The 20274-nt window shown below is 36.1% G+C and overlaps 1 protein-coding gene across 1 annotated transcript in view; it reads right to left on the bottom strand.

Moving 5' to 3' along the window:
* The window catches only part of CNTNAP2 (contactin associated protein 2), a 2003631-nt gene that overhangs the window by 628382 nt on the left and 1354975 nt on the right, over positions 1 to 20274 (bottom strand). The gene's annotated exons all lie outside the window — the stretch shown is intronic.

The following is a 20274-nucleotide window of genomic DNA, read 5'->3' as shown; positions in this document are numbered from 1 at the left end:
AACTGCTAAGAGCTGTAAAAGACGAAATCAACAGTAACACAATAATAGGGGGGACTTTAACACCTCATTTACACCAATGGACAGATCATCCAAAATGAAAATAAATAAGGAAACAGAAGCTTTAAATGACACAATAGACCAGACAGATTTAATTGATATTTATAGGACATTCCATCCAGAAACAGCAGATTACACTTCTCAAGTGCTCAATGGAACATTCTCCAGGATAGGTCACATCTTGGGTTACAAATCAAGCCACAGTAAATTTAAGAAAATTGAAATCATATTAAGCATCTTTTCTGACCACAATGCTATGAGATTAGAAATCAATTACAGGGAAAAAAACGTTAAAAACACAAACACATGGAGGATAAACAATATGTTACTAAATAACCAAGAGATCACTGAAGAAATCCAAGAGGAAATAAAAAAATACTTAGAGACAAATGACAATGAAAACACGATGATCCAAACCTATGGGATGCAGCAAAAGCAGTTCTCAGACAGAAGTTTATAGCTATATAAGCCTACCTCAAGAAACAAGAAAAATCTCAAATAAATAATCTAACCGTACACCTAAATGGACTAGAGAAAGAAGAACAAACATAACCCAAAGTTAGCAGAAGGAAAGAAACCATAAAGATCAGAGCAGAAATAAATGAAATAGAAACAAAGAAAACAATAGCAAGGATCAATAAAACTAAAAGCTGGTTCTTTGAGAAGATAAACAAAATTCATAAACCATTAGACAGACGCATCAAGAAGAAGAGGGAGAGGACTCAAATCAATAAAATTTGAAATGAAAAAGAAGTTACAACAGACACCACAGAAAAACAAAGCATCCTAAGAGACTACTACAAGTAACTCTATGCCAATAAAATGGACAACCTGGAAGAAATGGACAAATTCTTAGAAAGGTATAACCTTCCAAGATTGAACCAGGAAGAAAAAGAATATATGAGCAGACCAATCACAAGTAATGAAATTGAAACTGTGATTAAAAATTCCAACAAACAGAAGTCCAGGACCAGATCAAACATTAAGAAAAGAGCTAACACCCATCTTTCTCAAACTCTTCCAAAAAACTGCAGGGGAAAGAACACTCCCATGACCTAATGAAACTTAAAAGCTTTTGCACAGCAAAGGAAACCATAAACAAGACGAAAAGACAACCCTCAGAATGGAAGGAAATATTTGCAAACAAATCAACGGACAAAGGATTAATCTCCAAAATATATAAACAGCTCATGCAGCTCAATATTAAAGAAACAAACAACCCAATCCAAAAATGGGAAGAAGACCTAAATAGACGTTTCTCCAAAGAACACATACAGATGGCCAAGAGGCACATGAAAAGGTGCTCAACATCATTAATTAATAGGGAAATGCAAATCAAAACTACAATGAGGTATCACCTCACACCAGTTAGAATGGGCCTCATCAGAAAATCTACAAACAGGGCTTCCCTGGTGGTGCAGTGGTTAAGAATCCGCCTGCCAATGCAGGAGACACGGGTTTGAGCCCTGGTCTGGGAAGATCCCACATGCCGCAGAGTGGCTAAGCCCGTGCGCCACAACTACGGAGCCTGCGCTCTGGAGCCCGTGAGCCACAGCCACTGAGCCCGCGAGCCACAACTACTGAATCCCGCGCACCTGGAGCCTGTGCTCTGCGGAGAAAGAAGCCACCGCAATGAAAGCCCACATGTAGCAACAAAGACCCAATGCAGCCGTAAATTAATTAATTAAAAATATTAAAGAAAAAAAAGGAAAATCTACCAACAAATGCTGGAGAGGGTGTGGAGAAGAGGGAACCCTCTTGCACTGTTGGTGGGAATGTAAATTGACACAGCCACTATGGAGAACAGTATGGAGGTTCCTTAAAAAACTAAAAATAGAATTACCATATGACCCGGCAATCCCACTACTGGGCATAGACCCAGAGAAAACCATAATTCAAAAAGACACGTGCACCCAATGTTCACTGCAGCACTATTTACAATAGCCAGGTCATGGAAGCAACCTAAATGCCCATCGACAGACGAATGGATAAAGAAGATGTGGTACATATATACAATGGAATACTACTCAGCCATAAAAAGGAATGAAATTGGGTCATTTGTAGAGACATGGATGGATCTAGAGACTGTCATACAGAGGGAAGTAAGTCAGAAAGAGAAAAACAAATATCATATATTAATGCATATATGTGGAACCTAGAAAAATGGTACAGATGAACCGGTTTGAAGGGCAGAAGTTGAGACACAGATGTAGAGAACAAACGTACGGACACCAAGGAGGGAAAGCGGTGGGGTGGGGGTGGTGGTGGTGGTGTGATGAATTGGGAGATTGGGATTGACATGTATACAGGGATGTGTATGAAATGGATGACTAATAGGGACCTGCTGTATAAAAAAATAAATTAAATTAAATTAAAACTTTTTTTAAAAAATAAGGATGAAAGAGAGAAAAATAAGAAAATCACTAAAACCTCAACATAAATATGTTTATAGTAGAGAATTCGAGGGTATCATTTGGGTAAAGCTAGGGGCCAGATATTTATAATAGTCATCACAATGGCTATAACTGGGCTAAAGCAACTACTAGAACCTACAGCCATTCAGAAAATTCTTATGAGATTGCATCCTGTTTAATTTGCCCCCTTCTCTGAAACTGCAGATAACCACCGCAGTTCATGGGGTCTCTGTCATTTCTGAAAGATTCACACCCAATCTGGTGCTAGGCTCACTTGTATCTTCACCCTGTCTCTTTTAGGCTAGCGTTTTTATCTCCCTCTCTTCCACTCCCCTCCTTAGGGGAAAAAAATAATGTTAAAAGAAAAACCATGGCCAGCCAAACAGAATTGAAGAAGCACATGAAAATAATCATTTACAGCTTGTGACCTGATAAAATGGGCTGGGAATTGAGCTCACGCTCAGGGGAAAGGGGAAAGTATGAGCTGTGAGACTGACATATGGGTGAGAGAGATCAGGATGGCAATGTGGAGTTAGCATGAGTTCTTCCATTAAAAAAATTAATCTTCTAAGCATTTATTTACTTTTAGGGCTTTTGATGTCTGTTTTTTCCTATTTTTCTTTTTAGTTTTGTTTTTTTTTTTTAAATTAGACCTCCCTTTTGGGCTATAGACACTTTATTCTTTAATCATTGGTCTCTCTTCTGTAATTCCCATCCTTTATCTACCTCTGGCAACATCTACTGATAAAAACAACCTCCCTGGAATTTTCAAAGAACACATGGCAAAAAGAGATATTTTTAAAAGGCAAAATATTAAAAGGGAGAGAGATATTGAAGAAAAATGTTGGGGAGGGGTCATGCAGCGCTCTTCCCCATGACATTTAACACATCCTTAAGAGTTATTAAGAGTTAGAGTTATTTAGATTTCCCTACATATGAATGCTCTCCTTGCAAAATGAGGCATAGCACAAATGATGAGAAACATTCTCAATGGAGAATGGAAAATGCTCTGTTGTATCATAACATGTGCAAACACAGATCTTTTCTTTTAACTCCAGCACTGCAGCATCATTGCTTTCACCACCTTTGCACTCTCTCTCTTCCTCATGCCCTCACTTACTTACTGTTCCATACTTAGTCACTGCATTCACTCACTTGTATACAACTCCCTTGCCCCTCTCATGTGTTATATACAGTTGCATAATCCCCAAACAATGGTTGAATTATTCCTTCCACCTAGGCCAAATATGACTTTGAAAAAACAATAACATGAAGTATGGTCTTACTTTAATTTCATGACCACTATACTCATGTAGGCCACTGCTGTTGCCATCTGGCAATCTCACCATACACATCGAGTCCATTCATCGTCCTCTCTCCTTGATGGCTATTGCCTAGCTTTTCCTTCTTAAGTCTTTGCACATTCTTGTCTTAGCTTCTTACTTCACTGAGAAAATAAAAGGAATCAGAAGAAATATTCCAAAGCTTTCACCACAATATCCTTTAACCGACCGGCAAGTGAGCCCATAGACTCTGCCTTCTCTTCTATCACTTTGGATCAATTGTCCTTGCTTCTATATAAGGCAGTGCATCCACTGCACACTACATTTCATAATTTCTTGCACAGTCAAGGTCAATTATCCAGAAGTTTTTCTTTCTTTCTCATACATCATTTATTTTTCTCTCTACTGATTCATTCCAAGAAAAGTGGTGCTATGTCACCCAACTTTAAAAATCACAAGGCTTTTTGTTAACCTATTCCCCCTCTAGATACTATCCCTTTCCCCTGCTTTCCAGTCAAGCAAAACTTCACTGCATGCACTTCCTCTCCTCCTGTTGTCTTGCAAATCCATTGCATCCACGATTTCGCTGTATAACTCCAACAGAAACATCTATCCTCCTCCAGGACAACTTGCTCTCCTGATTTTCCTCCTACTTCATTGGCTACAGTCTTCTTTTCTAGTTTTTCTCATTTCTACAAACTACAAATCTTGCAGAGCCCAGGGCTTGGTCTTCAAATATCTCCCTTTCTCTATCTTTATAACTCTCTTGGTGTTTCTTTTGGACACATAGATTTAAATACCAATTCCACACTAACAACTCTCAAGTATGTACCTCTAGTCTTGACCTCTTCTCAGAAATCCAGTTAGATATGCAGTTATCTACTCCACACTCCCACTTGGTTTTGAACCTCAAACTTAATGACTCTAAATATAAGTTTCTGATGTTTTGCTCCAAACCTTCTTCTCCCACATTTTTCTGTATCATAGTAAATAGCCATCCCATGCTTGCTCAAGTCAAAGGCCTTAAAGTTATACGCGACTCATCCTTTTGCTCACCTTTCATATCTAAACCATACAACAACTGAGCCAATTGACTCAAATGTCAGCACATAGCCAGAATCCGACCAGTATTTCCCACCTACATCACCGTTATCCATGTCCCAAACACATCATCCCTACAGTCTCCTGAGTGATACCCCCACACTGCTTCTTTTGTCTATAGCAGCTAAAAATGTTTTTCTTGATTTTATTTACTTTTAAGAAGTTATTTTTATTTTATTTTTTAATTTATTTATTTATTTTTTGGCTGCATTGGGTCTTCGCTGCTGCATGCGGGCCTTTTCTAGTTGTGACGAGTGGGAGCTACTCTTCATTGTGGTGCGTGGGCTTCTCATTGCGGTGGCTTCTCTTGTTGCGGAGCATGGGCTCTGGGTGCATGGGCTTCAGTAGTTGTGGCATGTGGGCTCAATAGTTGTGGCACATGGGCTTAGTTGCTCCACGGGATGTGGGATCTTCCTAGACCAGGAATCGAACCCATGTCCCCTGAATTGGCAGGCAGATTCTTAACCACTGCGCCACCAGGGAGATCCCAGAAGTTATTTTTAAAAAGCCGGAAATTCTATTTATCTGTTCAAATGCTACCAATGGCATTCCGTGGCACCTAAATTAAAGCCAGTGCCCTTATAATTGCACACAAGGCCCTGTAACTCTGCCCCCAGCACTTCTGGTAACTCAGCTTCTCCTTCTGGCTCACTTGGCTCTGGTCACATTGAACTCCTTGCTCTTTCCCAACTGTGTTCCAGTGTCAGGGCTCTCATATCTCCAACTCTCAGGGCCTGGAGCAAATTTCCACTAGGTATCTTTATATTTTGCACTCTCATCTCTTTCAGATCTTTGTTGGAATTGTAACATTCCAAACCTAATCCTGTACTCACTATTCCTCTTCCTAACTTCATTTTTTTTCTATAGCAATAATATGATCTGTCATGCTATATAATTTATGTATCTATGTATACATTTGTTTTTCATTTGTAGAAATATAAGTGTATATATACACTTATATATGTGTATATATATATAAGTGTGTGTATATATATATATATATATATATATACTTTGTAGAATATAAGTGTCATAGGGTCATGATTTTTTCTCTGTTTTTTTCATTGCTATATCTGATAGGCAAAGAACATGCCTGACACAGAGTAAGCACTTAATAAAAACTCATTGTTGAATGACTGAAAGAATAATGTGAAGCTCACCATTATTTGGATCTGGAACATATTTTGCTTATGATTAAGAATGGGCACCTGGAAAGACAAAGAATGAGAACACACTTCTAAATCTCTCAAACATTTTGGATTATATTTTCAAAGGAAGTCAAGTCCATTCTGCTTCTCTTGGAAACTCTTCCAAGCATAAGAATGTGGCAAGAATCATCACTCTGAAATGTAAAAATGATTTTTCAGCAAGCCATTAGAATTTGAAGAATATTCTTCAGATCAGTTTCCTTTATGCAGGTGGTAAAACAAAACAAAACAACAGTCTCTATCTTCAAATTCAGGAATGCTAATTTTTGGTATTCAAACAGTTCAGTTTTAAGAATATGGCAAACATACCCAGGGGAAAATTTCTTCACTGCTGTGTTTGCTTTTATAGTTTTAAACACTGTGGTTTTATGCAAAAGGAAGTAGAATTTTGTGATGGCAACGACAGGTGAAATAAGATGTGAAAAAATGATATTTTAGATCCTCGTATGTCAATCATATAAAATGTCATACAAAATCATATAAAATGTCAATCATATAAAATAAGTATTTCAAAGACGTCTTTCATCCAGTTCATACTTCTAGTTGTGTTTTTAAAAGCTACACGAAAAGGAAACAATCTACCCATGCATAAAAAATCCCGAATTCTTAATGAGCAATAGACAATCAGGGTGAATTAACATGGTACTTATTCAAAAACTTGGTGTAACTGTTAACTTGTAAGTTATAACTTCTTCTCCCACTAATAGCTAACTAATCTATATTTTTCTTTTGTCAAAAGTAAGTATGGTAAACTCCCATTTAACATAGTTATTTCATAAATAATCAAATATTTAGTTTAATAGAATGCTAGGTTATATATCATATTTCTCTTACCAATTTCTTAAAACTTAGGATACAGCATGATGCAATTAACTTTACAACTTTCCTGAATGTGTGTATTAATGCAGAAAGTAATTCAGGATAATGCAGTCTCTCATGGCCATCAACGGTCATTCTATTAGAACTTGCAAAAGTAATAAATAGAATAATTTTAGATAACAGTGGCCTACTGTGTTATTGTCCGTTAATAAGTTGGGAGGTATTTCAGGGTGCAGTTGAACAGTGAATAGGTATATGCATGTAATATGTTTGACAATTACTAAAGAATTCCTACTGGATCAAATTTGCCTGATTGACTTTTGTAGGGAACTGAATAAATAGTGTTTATATTTGAAAATGATATTTCTTTGAAGGTTTAAAGTTCCTTTTGGGAACTTCAATAATTTTAAGAGGAGAAATGATTGTTTTCAATGTGCTTAAAACCCATGGTGATAAAGCATACTGATAATCTCTAAGTGAAGCAGGAATGAATGTTAAACCCTACCACGTTAAAAACATACACGGTGATAAGAGCTCATTAGGGGCTAATAGCAACACTTAGAACATTTTATTCCAAAATCGCAAATTTGGTTAGTCTTTTAGAAAACAGCTTAATTTGTTGAAAAATTGTATCTGTTACTTTTTCTTTAAAGATGTGGTAGTTGAAATAGGATGATCTTATCACTGCTTTATTCACATTTAGGATAAAAGAATAATATAACATAGGATAAAAGCGGTTTTAAAATGTTCTCAAAAATTTCAAATCTGCATGATCTCTTTTTATCATCCATTCCTAGTGAAACTGATTCAAAGAATGAAAAAATACACTTTTAATTTATTTGTGCCTTTTAAAATTTGGATCTGATTTACTCTGCTAAAATGTTAACAATTAGTAATTAATCAACACTAATTGAGTGCTTACTATATGCAAGGATTTTGGCATGCAGAGAACAAAAAAGAAGAGAAAAGAAGCCCCACTCGCTGTTCTGTTCAGGGCAAGGGATAGCAGGGGATTTTGTGGAGTTATTATGCTAAATGAATACTCAAAGGAAGCTTGAATGTGTACACAAAAAGCGGGAATTGATCCTTTCTAAAATTATATGCATATACCTGATTTATTACTCAGGCATCCTTTATGCTTCTCAAGTTCCTATTCATTTGTCTGAACTGCTCTGAAAACACTGGAAAGAGAAAATATTGACAAGGTAATTGCTGCTGTTGATACCAGTGTCTTCATACGTGCAGAAAGACAAAATTAAACTAAATCTAATAAAATGATGAAGGAAAATCAGAAAAAAAGTAGCCCAATATGGAAGAGTTGGGGTATGATATTTCTTTTTTTTTAATTAATTAATCAGTTAATTTTTATTTTTGTCTTCGTTGCTGCGCACGGGCTTTCTCTAGTTGTGGTGAGCGGGGGCTACTCTTTGTTGCAGTGTGCAGGCTTCTCATTGCGGTGGCTTTTCTTGTTATGGAGCATGGGTTCTAGGTGCAGGGGCTTCAGTAGTTGTGGCTCGTGGGCTCAGTAGTTGCGGCTTGCGAGCTCTGCAGCACAGACTCAGTAATTGTGGCACACGGGCTTGTTGCTCCACGGCATGTGGGATCTTCCCGGACCAGGGCTCGAACCTGTGTCCCCTGCATTGGCGGGCGGATTCTTAACCACTGTGCCACCAAGGAAGCCCCAATATTTCTTTTAAGTGTGCTAAAAACGCCCCCACAACCACTCTCCTTGGATATTTCTTTGTTGAATTTTATTTGCACACATAGTTCAGACAATAAACCTGATATAAAGACCACAGGACCTTAAATGCAAAGCCTTCAGTTTCCCTTTCCCCACAATTAATTATGAATCAGAGTCTGCATATCTCAAAGTTTCATAATTTTCCCTGTTTAAGTTGAGATTAATTACATTTGTTCTTCATGGGAATGTTGGACAAATACATAGAATATAGATAAACTGTATAAAGATAGTTTATGTTATTTGAATATGTTAGGATATGTTAACTCTTAAATGAAAAAGAACGTCCAAAATACTTCTGGTGAGCTGGCAATTCAGTTGCATTAATTTTCAATAGGGTTATTGTTCTTATCCCATTTGAGATCTTGCCAAAGAAGTAAATAATATGATCAACAGAGTCCCTTCTAATTCATTCATTGTGTGTGTGTGTGTGTGTGTGTGTGCATGTGTGTATGCACAAACCCTTTAGACGTTTTTTAACCATGACAGTTTCAAAGTTGCTTTCTGTCCCCCGGCCTTATGAGGGTACTTACTTATTAAGGACAAACAAACAAACCTCAGCTGGGCATAAGAATATTTCTAATATGCTTGTATACGGTACTTGCCATAAGACAGACATCTCCATCTGTATATTGTAGACCTGACAATTTAAGAAATACAAATCCCTTTCCTCACGTAGCATAATGAGGCAATTCATGGTTAACCAGGTCTCTGAATAATCAGTAGTATTCCTGAAATATGTGCTTGCGGATAATGTGTGTGAAATGTAAACATAAGAATCCCAACGACTGTGAAAACAGCTGATGCGTTCACCCTACGGTTAGGTAGCAGATGTGTAGTACCAACTACCTGGTGTGGCTGATATTTTGTATGGCACAAAGTACTTTCAAACTACGTTAAATTTGCAGATAATAACTAGAATGTTACAACTATTTCCCCCTACTTTAACATTAGTTTCATGTCCTTTATTATAAAATCCTGTACACATGTAAATTTTACCTAATTAGATTGGCCCATCAATCTGTTATTCCCCAATTATATAACAAAATAGTCATTGAGTGACATTTATAGGTAAGGTGCTAGAAAATATTTTAAGGCTGCAGAAACCTTTATTTGTGTATTCTAATTAGCAGTTTATTGGTCTTAAATGCATAAGGAAATTACTACAGCTTAATCTCATAAAATTCACCACTATAATCCTTTATTACATTGCTTTGATATACATTTTTTAGCAGTTTATATATTAGAGTAATAGCTAGAAGATAAAAAATTTCCATCTCATTTAAATTACAGGTTTTGCCCACTTAGACACTTACCTATCTTATATTAAAATTTTTATACTTGTCAATAACCTTTGCTTTTAGTGAATTACTTTAATATTTTTTGTTTTTCTCCAACAACGCTTCCTACTTCCCTCTTTCAGATAATCTTTCTAATATCCTATCTTTCTCTCAAAAGTCAGATATAAGAATAAAGTTCTGTTGAAGAATAGTTTTTTCCCATATCATCAGGTAATAATGTTCATAAAGCAAATGATACCAATTCAGAGAACATTTATTCAGTCACTTCTGCATGTCAGAAACTAGGTGTAATATTCAGAATAGAAGATGAACTTGAGAATATACAATATAATATTCCAATACTGTTGTCATTTCTCTTTCTATATATATTATACACAATAATATATGTGTAAAATATATAACAACACAATATAATAGTAACATATATATATTATTATTTGTTAATTCTACTCCAGCCTAAAGAGTTCTAAAATGATACTCTCTGGGAAGAGAAGTGTAACTTCTCCTGGTCCAAATGCCGTCTGGTACTGGGGATACCCTTCAGGAAGTGCTGGTATGTCTTTAGGTTCTTGGGGTTCATATTTAAGGCCTTTACTCCCAAATGCGCAAATGTAGCCCATTGACTTTTTTGCAGTGCTTCACTGGAGAATTGTATTCATTTAGGTATTAAAAGAGGGCATCATTTAGCTATTCCAGGAAGCAGTAAGCAGTTTAGAGATTTGAGAAAAGCTTCTTAAGCCTTTACCATTTCTCAGTGTTTATACTGAGCTTCCAGTATGTCTATTCCTATAAAAAACTAAACACACACAAACCACTGATAACAATAAAGACTCTTTACACTTTCATCTCATAGACATAAAACTTGATCTTTTGGGACTTCCCTGCTGGTCCAGTGGTTTAGACTCCATGCTCCCAATGCAGGGGACCTGGGGTCAATCCCTGGTCAGAGAACTAGAGTCCGCATGCCCCAACTAAGAGCCCGCATGCCACAACTAAAAGATTCCTCATGCTGCAACTAAAGATCCTGCATGCTGCAAAGAAGATCCCACGTGCTGCAACTAAGACCCAGCATAGCCAAATAAATAAATAAAATAAGTAAATAAATATTTTAAAAAATCTTAAAAGAAAAACTTGCCCTTTTATACATGTGACGTATGATTATGAAAACTGGATACTAATTTTCTCATGCCGTGCAAAAGTGGATTTTGAAAGCAATTCCAAACAAGAATATAGCAATATAATATTCCAATACTGTCATTTCTCTCTCTATATATATATAAAATACATAACAATTAATATATGTAAAATATATAACAACATAATAGTAACATATATATTATTCTTTGTTAATTCTACTCCAGCCTTATGAGTATTCTTATTCTAGTAAAACAAAATCCTTAACTGGTTGAAAAAATACTTCTAATATGCTTTGATGTTATTCTGGATTTTGTACTTATAATATATATATCTAATATATAATATTATTTATTATTATATAGGCAATGGCAGTAACGGAATGACTTTACTTTCTCAGAGTGACTTCCTTAGTTGTCTACTTACTTTGATTTACATGATCCACAGCTGATATTTAGTAAATATGCCGTGGTTTGGCCCTAACAGTTGTTAAAATACAGAAATATTTTTGTACAACTGGTAAACAGCTACTGCTTAAGCTCCCTGAATCTAGTCATGATATACACTGTACTTGCTGTCCTTGGCGCTCCCTACAAATTCCCTCCTCAAATGTCTCCACACCTCAGAAACTTGGGGGACCCAAGAAGTTACTTTAGTGTTGTTTTAGTACATAGCTAGTGTCCTTTCTAAATGGTCAATGTCCATGACATACTTACTGGTGGTTGAATATTTTAACTACCTTTCCTGAAATGTCCTGATATTCTTCATTAAAACCACCACCATCAAGAAAAATAGAAGATACTCTCATGATGTTATAGCCATGGCTTTGTAGAAGCACTACAGTTTTAATATAAACATGCAAAGTAGCCCATATATTTTTAAGGAATAAGAATATGATAGTTCTACAGAGTCTATGACCGAATGATGAGAAAGTTTTCTCTCATATATCACATCTACTATTTCTTTACAAAGATACTGCCCATGGCCCCCTGAATTTGCCATGCATATTTCTGTTTCTGATCTAGGCAAGTTGGATACAATATCCCTATTACCCATTGCTATTGGATAATAATTGTATAAAGCTGCCGAGAATTTGAGTGAAGGCACAGTTTACAGATTACAGCTTAAGGCCAGAAGGAATGGATATACTCAGTGGAATTAAAAAAAAAAAAAGAAAGAAAGAAAGATATTAGGACTTTCAGAGATGACCAATTGGAATTAGCACAGCTAAGAGCATCTTCCGGCCCCCACCCCATTTAATTGAAAAATAATTGACATACATCATTGCATAAGTTTAAAACATATAATGTGATGGTTTGACTTATGTATACTGTGAAATGATTACCACAATAGGTTCAGCTAACATCCATCCTCTCATATACATACAATAAAAAAAGAAAGAAAAAGGGGAAAAATTCCTCCTTGTGATGAGAACTCATAGGATTGACTCTGTTAACAATATATCATAGAGCAGTGTTGGCCATAGTTATCATGTTGTACGTGACATCCCTAGTACTTAATATAACACGAAGTTTGAACCTGTTGACCACCTTCCTTCAATTTCGCCTCCTCCTACCCTCCCACAATCTGATCTCTTTTTCTATGACTGTTTTTGTTTCTTTTAGATTCCATACATAAGTGAGTTTATACAGTATTTGTCTTTGTCTGACTTACTTCACTTAACATAATGCCTTCAAGGTCCATCATCTTGTCCCAAATGGTAAGACTTCCTCATTTTTTATGGCTGAATAATATTCCATTGTATACACATTTGACACTTGAACAACTTGGGGGTTATGGGCACTGACCCCTATGCAGTTGAAAATCCATGTATAACTTAATGTTGTTCAAGAGTCAACTGTATATATCACAACTTCTTTACCCATTGATCTACAGATGGTTGTTTCTATGTCTTGGCTGTTTTAAATAATGCTGCTAAAAACATGGGTGTGCAGATATCTTTTCAATTTAGTGTTTTGGTTTCCTTTAGATATATTCCCAGAAGTGAAACTGCTGGAATATAAGGTAGTTCTATTTTTAACTTTTTGAGGATCCCCCGTACTGCTTTCCATGGTGGCTGTACCAATTTACAATCCCACCAACACTGCACAAATGTTCCCATTTCTCCACATCCTGGCCAGCATTTATTATTTTTTGTCTTTTTGATGATGGCCATTCTAACAGGCATGAGATGATATCTCATTAGGGTTTTAATTTGCATTTCCCTAATGACTAGCTATGTTGAGCATCTTTTCATATATACCTGTTGGCATTTTGTATGTCTTCTTTGGAGAAATATCTATTCATGTCCTTTGCACATTTTTTAATTGGGTTATTATCACTATTTTTAAAACATCTTTATTGGAGTATAGTTGCTTTAAAATGGTGTGTTAGTTTCTGCTGTATAACAAAGTGAATCAGCTATATACATACATATATCCCCATATTCCCTCCCTCTTGTGTCTCCCTCCCACCCTCCCTATCCCATCCCTCTAGGTGGTCACAAAGCACCGAGCTGATCTCCCTGTGCTATGCGGCTGCTTCCCACTAGCTACCTGTTTTACATTTGGTAGTGTGTATATGTCAATGCTACTATCTCACTTCGTCCCAGCTTACCCATCCCCCTTCCCTTGTCCTCAAGTCCATTCTCTATATCTGCGTCTTTATTCTTGTCCTGCCCCTAGGTTCATCAGAACCACTTTTTTTTTTTAGATTCCATATATATGTTAGAATATGGTATTTGTTTTTCTCTTTCTGACTTCACTCTGTATGACAGACTCTAGGTCCATCCACCTCACTTCAAATAACTCAATTTCATTTCTTTTTATAGCTGAGTAATATTCCATTGTATATATGTGCCACATCTTCTTTAGTCATTCATCTGTCGATGGATACTTACGTTGCTTTCACGTCCTGGCTATTGTAAATAGTGCTGCAATGAACATTGTGGTACATGACTCTTTTTGAATTATGTTTTTCTCAGGGTATATGCCCAGTAGTGGGATTGCTGGGTCATATGGTAGTTCTATTTGTAGTTTTTTAAGGAACCTCCATACTGTTCTCCACAGTGGCTGTATCAATTTACATTCCCACCAACAGTGCAAGAGGGTTCCCTTTTCTCCACACCCTCTCTAGCTTTTATTGTTTGTAGATTTTTTGATGATGGCCATTCAGATCAGTGTGAGGTGATACCTCATTGCAGTTTTGATTTGCATTTCTCTAATGATTAGTGATGTTGAGCATCCTTTCACGTGTTTGTTGACAATCTGTATATCTTCTCTGGAGAAATGTCTATTTAGGTCTTCTGCCCATTTTGGGATTGGGCTGGTTTTTTGATATTGAGCTGCATGAGCTGCTTGTATATTTTGGAGATTAATCCTTAGTCAGTTGCTTCGTTTGCAAATATTTTCTCCCATTCTGAGGGTTGTCTTTTTATCTTGTTTATGGTTTCCTTGAGTTCTTACTATATATTTGCTGTTAAAGCCTTATCAGATACATGGTTTGCAAATATTCCATTATGTAGGTTGTCTTTTCATTTTGTTGATGGTATCTTTCACTGTGCAGAAGCTTTTTAGTTTGATGTAGTCCCACTTGTTTATTTTTTATTCTTTGACTTGTGCTTTGGGTATCATATCCAAAAAATCATTACCAAGACCCATGTCAAGGAGATTTATTCCTATCTTTTCTTCTAAGACTTTTATGGTTAAAGGTCTTACATTAAAGTCTTTAATCCCTCTTGAGCTAGTTTCTGTGAGTGGTAAAAGATATTGGTCCAGTGTCATTCTTTTACAAGTGAATATTCAATTATCCCAACACCATTTATTAAAAAGTCTGCCTTTTTTCCACTGAGCATTCTTGGTTCCTTTGTCAAATATCAGTTGACCATATATGCTTGGATTTATTTCTGGGCTCTGGATTCTGTTCCATTGGTCTATACATGTATTTTTATTTCAGTACCATACTGTTTTGATGACTATAACTTTATAACATAGCTTGGTATCAGGAAGCATGATGCCTCCTGCTTTGTTCTTCTTTCTTAAAATTTCTTTGGTTATTTGAGATCTTTTGTGGTTTCATATAAATTTGAGGAGTGTTTTTTTCTATTTCTTTAAATAATGCCATTGGAATCCTGATAGGGATTGCATTGAATCTATAGACGGTTTTTGGTAGTACTGACATTTTAACAATATTAATTCTTCTAATCCATGAACACAGGATAACTTTCCAATTACTTGTGTCTTCTTTGAGTTCTTTCATCAATGTCTTGTAGTTTTAAGAGATCTTTCACCTCTTTAGTTAAATTTATTCCTAATTATTTTATTATTTTTGATGCTATATAAATGGGATTGATTTATTTCATTTTCAGGAAATTTGTTGTTAGTGTATTGAAATGCTACTGAATTTTATATATTAATTTTGTATTCTGAAACTACTGAATTTATTGACTAGACTTAACAGTTTTTTGGGTGAGTCTTTAAAATTTTCTATAAATCATGTCATCAGCAAATAGAGATAATTCTACCTCTTTCCTTCTAATTCTGATACTTTTACTTCTTTTTCTTGCCTGATTGCTCTGGCTAGGACTTCTAGTATTGTTTTTGAATAAGAGTAGTTAGAGTGGGAACACCTGTCCTGTTCCAGATCTTAGAGGAAAAGTGCTCAAACTTTCACCACTGAGTATGATGTTAGCTGTGGACTTGTCATATGTTGCCTTTATTGTGTTGAGATATGCTCCTTCTGTTCCTAATTTGCTAAGAGTTTTTTTCATGAATAGATGTTGAATTTTGTCAAATGTTTTTAAATGAGATGGTCATAGGATTCTTTTCTTTCACTCTATTAATGTAATGTAGCACATCAACTGATTTGAGTATGTTGAACAATCCTCGCATCCCAGGGATAAATTACACTTGATCATGGTAAATTATCCTTTTAATGTGCTGCTAAATTCAATTTGCTAGTATTTTATTGGGAATTTTTGCATTTATATTCATCAGGAATATTGGCCCGTAGTTTTCTTTTCTAGTAGTCTCTTTTTCTGATTTTGGTATCAGGATAACGCTGGCCTCACAATATGTGTTTGGGAGTATTCACTCATATTCAATTTCTTTGAACAGTCTGAGAAGAATTGGTGTTAATTCTTATTTAAAAGTTTGGTAAAATTCACCAGTGAAACCATCTGGTCCTGGCGTTTCTTCATTGGGAGATTTTTGATTATTGATTCATATTCCTTACAAATAATTGGTCTATTCAAATTTTCTAGTTCTTCATGATTAAGTCTTGGTAAGTTCTCTGTTTCTAAGATTTTTTTCTAGGTTTTTAAGTTTGGTAACATATAGTTGTTCATAGTAGTCTCTTATAGTCCTTTGAATTTCTGTGGCATCAGCTGTAATGTCTCTTCTTCATTTATAGTTTTGTTGGTTTGGGTCCTTTCTCATTTTTCCTTTGTTAGTCTAGCTAAAAGTTGTCAATTTTGTATATCTTTTTGAAGAACCAACTCTTAGTTTCATTTATCTTTTCTATTGTTTTTCTGTTCTCTATTTCATTTATCTCTGCTCTAATCTTTATTATTTCCTTTCTTCTGCTATCTTTGGTTTTGGTTTGTTCTTCCTTTTCTAGTACCTTAAGGCATAGAGTTATGTTGTTTACCTGGGATCTTTCTTGCTTCCTTTTTTTTTTTTTTTGAATTTTATTTTTTTATACAGCAGGTTCTTATTAGTTATCTATTTTTTACATAATTGCATATATATGTCAATCCCAATCTCCCAATTCATCCCACCACCACCTCCCCCTTCTTGCTTCTTAATGTATCCACTTATTGCTATGAAATTCCCTCTTAGAATTGCTTTTGCTGCATCCCACAAGTTATGGTATTTGTGCTTCCATTTTTGTGTGTGTCTCAAGAATCTTCTTTATTTTCCCTTACTTTCTTCTTTGATCCACTGGTTTTTCAGAAGTGTGTTTGTGAATTTTCCAATGTTCCTCTTATTATTGATTCTAGTTTCATGCCACTGTGCTCAGAGAAGATACTTGGTGTTATTTCAATCTTCTTGAATTTGTTAATATTTGTTTTGTGGCCTAACATATGGTCTATCCTAGAAAATGTTTCATATGTGCTTGAGAAAACTGTGTATTCTGTTGTTGTTGGATAGGATGTTCTATATATGTCTGTTAGGTTCATTTGGTCTATAGTATTGTTTAAATCTTTTGTTTCCTTATGATTCTCTGTCTGGATGATCTATCCATTGTTGAGAGTGGGGTATCAAAGTTCCCATCTATTATTGTATTATTGTTTATTTCTCTTTTTAGCTGCATTAGTTTTTGCTTTATATAATTAGGTGCTCCAATGTTGGGGCATAAATATTTACAATCACCCCTTTTTCATTATATAATGACCTTCTCTATCTTTTTTTTTTTTTTTGCGGTACGCGGGCCTATCACTGTTGTGGCCTCTCCCACTGCAGAGCACAGGCTCCGGATGCGCAGTCTCAGCGGCCATGGCTCACGGGCGAAGCCGCTCTGCGGCATGTGGGATCTTCCCGGACCGGGGCACGAACCCGTGTCCCCTGCATTGGTAGGCGGACTCTCAACCACTGTGCCACCAGGGAAGCAGCCCTCTTTTTCCCATTTTTAGTTTAAATTCTATTTTGTCTAATATAAGTACAGGTACCCCTGCTTTTTTTGGTTACATTTCAAGTAATTATTGAGGAGTAACAGCTTACTTTTGCCATTTTGTTCATTATTTTATGTTTATTTTATAGATCTATTGTTCTTTGTTTCTTATCCTGCTGCCTTTTTTGTGTGTGTTTTGACATTTTTTGGCATCAGTTTACTTTGACTTCCTTATTGTGTTCTTTTGTGTAATTACTACAGGTTTTTTCCTTGTGGTTACCATGAGGCTTACAGAAAATATCTTCAACAAATAACACCCTATTTTAACCTAATATCAACTTAATTTCAATAGAATTCATAAACTATACATTTTATTTCTCCTCCCTGTCACATTTCAGGTTACTGCTGCTACAATTCACATGTTTTTTTTTTATATTGTGTCACTAATAAAAAATTATTGTATACTTATTTTTTCTACATTCTCTTTTTCTAACTTTTAAACTAGAGTTGTAAGTGAATGATGCCACACTACTACCATATTGTAGAATCTAAATATAACTATATATTTACTACCAGTGATATTTACATTACCTTTTTACGTTTTTTTTTTGTTTTTTTGGTATTTTTTGCAGTACGCGGGCCTCTCACTGTTGTGGCCTCTCCTGTTGCAGAGCACAGCCTGTGGAGCATGCAGGCTCAGTGGCCATGGCTCACGGGCCTAGCCGCTCCGCGGCATGTGGGATCTTCCCCGACCGGGGCACAAACCCGTGTCCCCTGCATCGGCAGGCGGACTCTCAACCACTGCACTACCAGGGAAGCCCCTTTTTACGTTTTTATGATGTTACTAAGCATTCTTTTACTTCCACTCAAAGAACTCCCTTTAGCGTTTCTTATAAAGAAGGTCTGGTGATAATGAACTCCCTTAGCTTTTGTTTGTTCAGGAAAGTCTTTATTATTCCTTCATTTCTAAAGAACAGTTTTACTGGGTATAGAATTCTTGGTTAACAGTTATTTTCTTTCAATATTTTTGAATTTGTCATCCCATTCTCTCCTGGCCTGAAAAGTTTCTGTTGAGAAATCTGCCAGTGGTCTCACTGGGGTTCCCGTGTATGTAACTTCTCTCTTTTCTCTTGATGCTCTTACAATTCTCTCTTTGTCTTTGATTTTCAACAATTTAATTATAATGTATCATGGTGTAGCCCTATTTGGGTTCAACATATTTGGGGTCTTTTGGACCTCAGGATGTCCATTTCTCTTTGCAGGTTTGAGAAATTTTCAACCATTATTGTTTTAAGTATACTTTCTGTCCCTTCTCTTTCTCTTCTCCTTCTAGAATTCCCATAATATAAATATTGTTTCTTTTCATTGAGTCCTATAATTCCCTTAGGCTTTATTCACTCTTTTGCTCCTCCAATAGATAATTTCCAATGTCTTGTCCTCCAGGTTACTGCTTCTTTCTTCTGTATGGTCAAGTCTACTTTCAAAACTTTCTACTGAATTCTTCAGTTCAGGTATTGTATTTGTCAACAACAGGATATCTGTTTTTTTTTTTTCTTTTATGATTGCTATTTCCTTGTTGAACTTCTCATTTTGGCACTGTTTTCCTAATTTGGTTTAGTTGTTTGTCTGAGTTTTCCTGTAGTTCACTAAACTTCCATAACAGGATTATTCTGAATCCTTTGCCTGACAATTCATAGATCTACGTTTCTTTAGGGTCAGTTATTGGAGCTTTATTATCTTCCTTTGGTGGTGTCATAGTTACCTGATATTTCGTGATCCCTGACTCCTTACATTGTTATCTGCACGTTTGAGTAGTTGGGCTCCTTTTCCAGATTTTACAGGTTTGTTTAGGCAGAAACTGTTCTACACCAATCAGCTCAGTTTGAGTTTCTGCGTATGCCTTTTGGTAATGTCCTTGGGCAGGGGGCCTGCTATTATGGTCTATTTTGGGATGAGGCAACAGTTTTAGCTCTGAGGATTGGGGGATGTGGTTGTGCCTCTGGATGAGAACAGTTGGATATACTGCTGGCTTGGTTTCCTACCCAAACGAGCCTGTAGGGTGGGCTCTACAGTTGCCTACATTCTCTGGTCAGGCTTACTAGATGGTCAGGACTGGGTACCATATTCAGTATTAAACAGAGCCATGAATTAGCTTCCCTGCCCTGGTAGAGCAACAGGATGGGACCCAGGGTCTGTACAACTCATTGTTTGGGGAGCTGAATCTGGCCAGAGTGTGCACTGTTCCCTGATCTGGTGAGGCCACTGGTTTTGCTCTGCATATGGGGGAAGATACAGGCTGAACTCTCAGTTCAAGTTAATAGCATCTTTTAAACTTTCACTTTGATTGATTTAACTCAGGTCATTTTTGCAATGCTGATTTGAGATTTTGGGTTCATTTTTAATGAGTTCTGTATCTTCAAATTATAATCCTGGCCTGGAAACTAGAGACCTCTTAAATCAAACTAGGTTAATATTAAGGAAATTATATCATTCCAAAGCAAGGCACAAGAGCATTTGTTGAAAAATGGAATTCTTTGGTTTCCTAAATGGAATCAATCAGGGGGTAATTATGAGGCAGATTAAAAATATTTTTGTTAGCTCCATAGACCC

Source organism: Neophocaena asiaeorientalis, unplaced genomic scaffold (genome assembly GCF_003031525.2).
Source record: "Neophocaena asiaeorientalis asiaeorientalis breed wild unplaced genomic scaffold, Neophocaena_asiaeorientalis_V1.1 scaffold798, whole genome shotgun sequence".
NCBI classification, from domain to species: Eukaryota; Metazoa; Chordata; class Mammalia; order Artiodactyla; family Phocoenidae; genus Neophocaena; species Neophocaena asiaeorientalis.
Note: the sequence above shows the minus strand (reverse complement) of the source record. Positions and strands in the feature narration are given on the sequence as shown.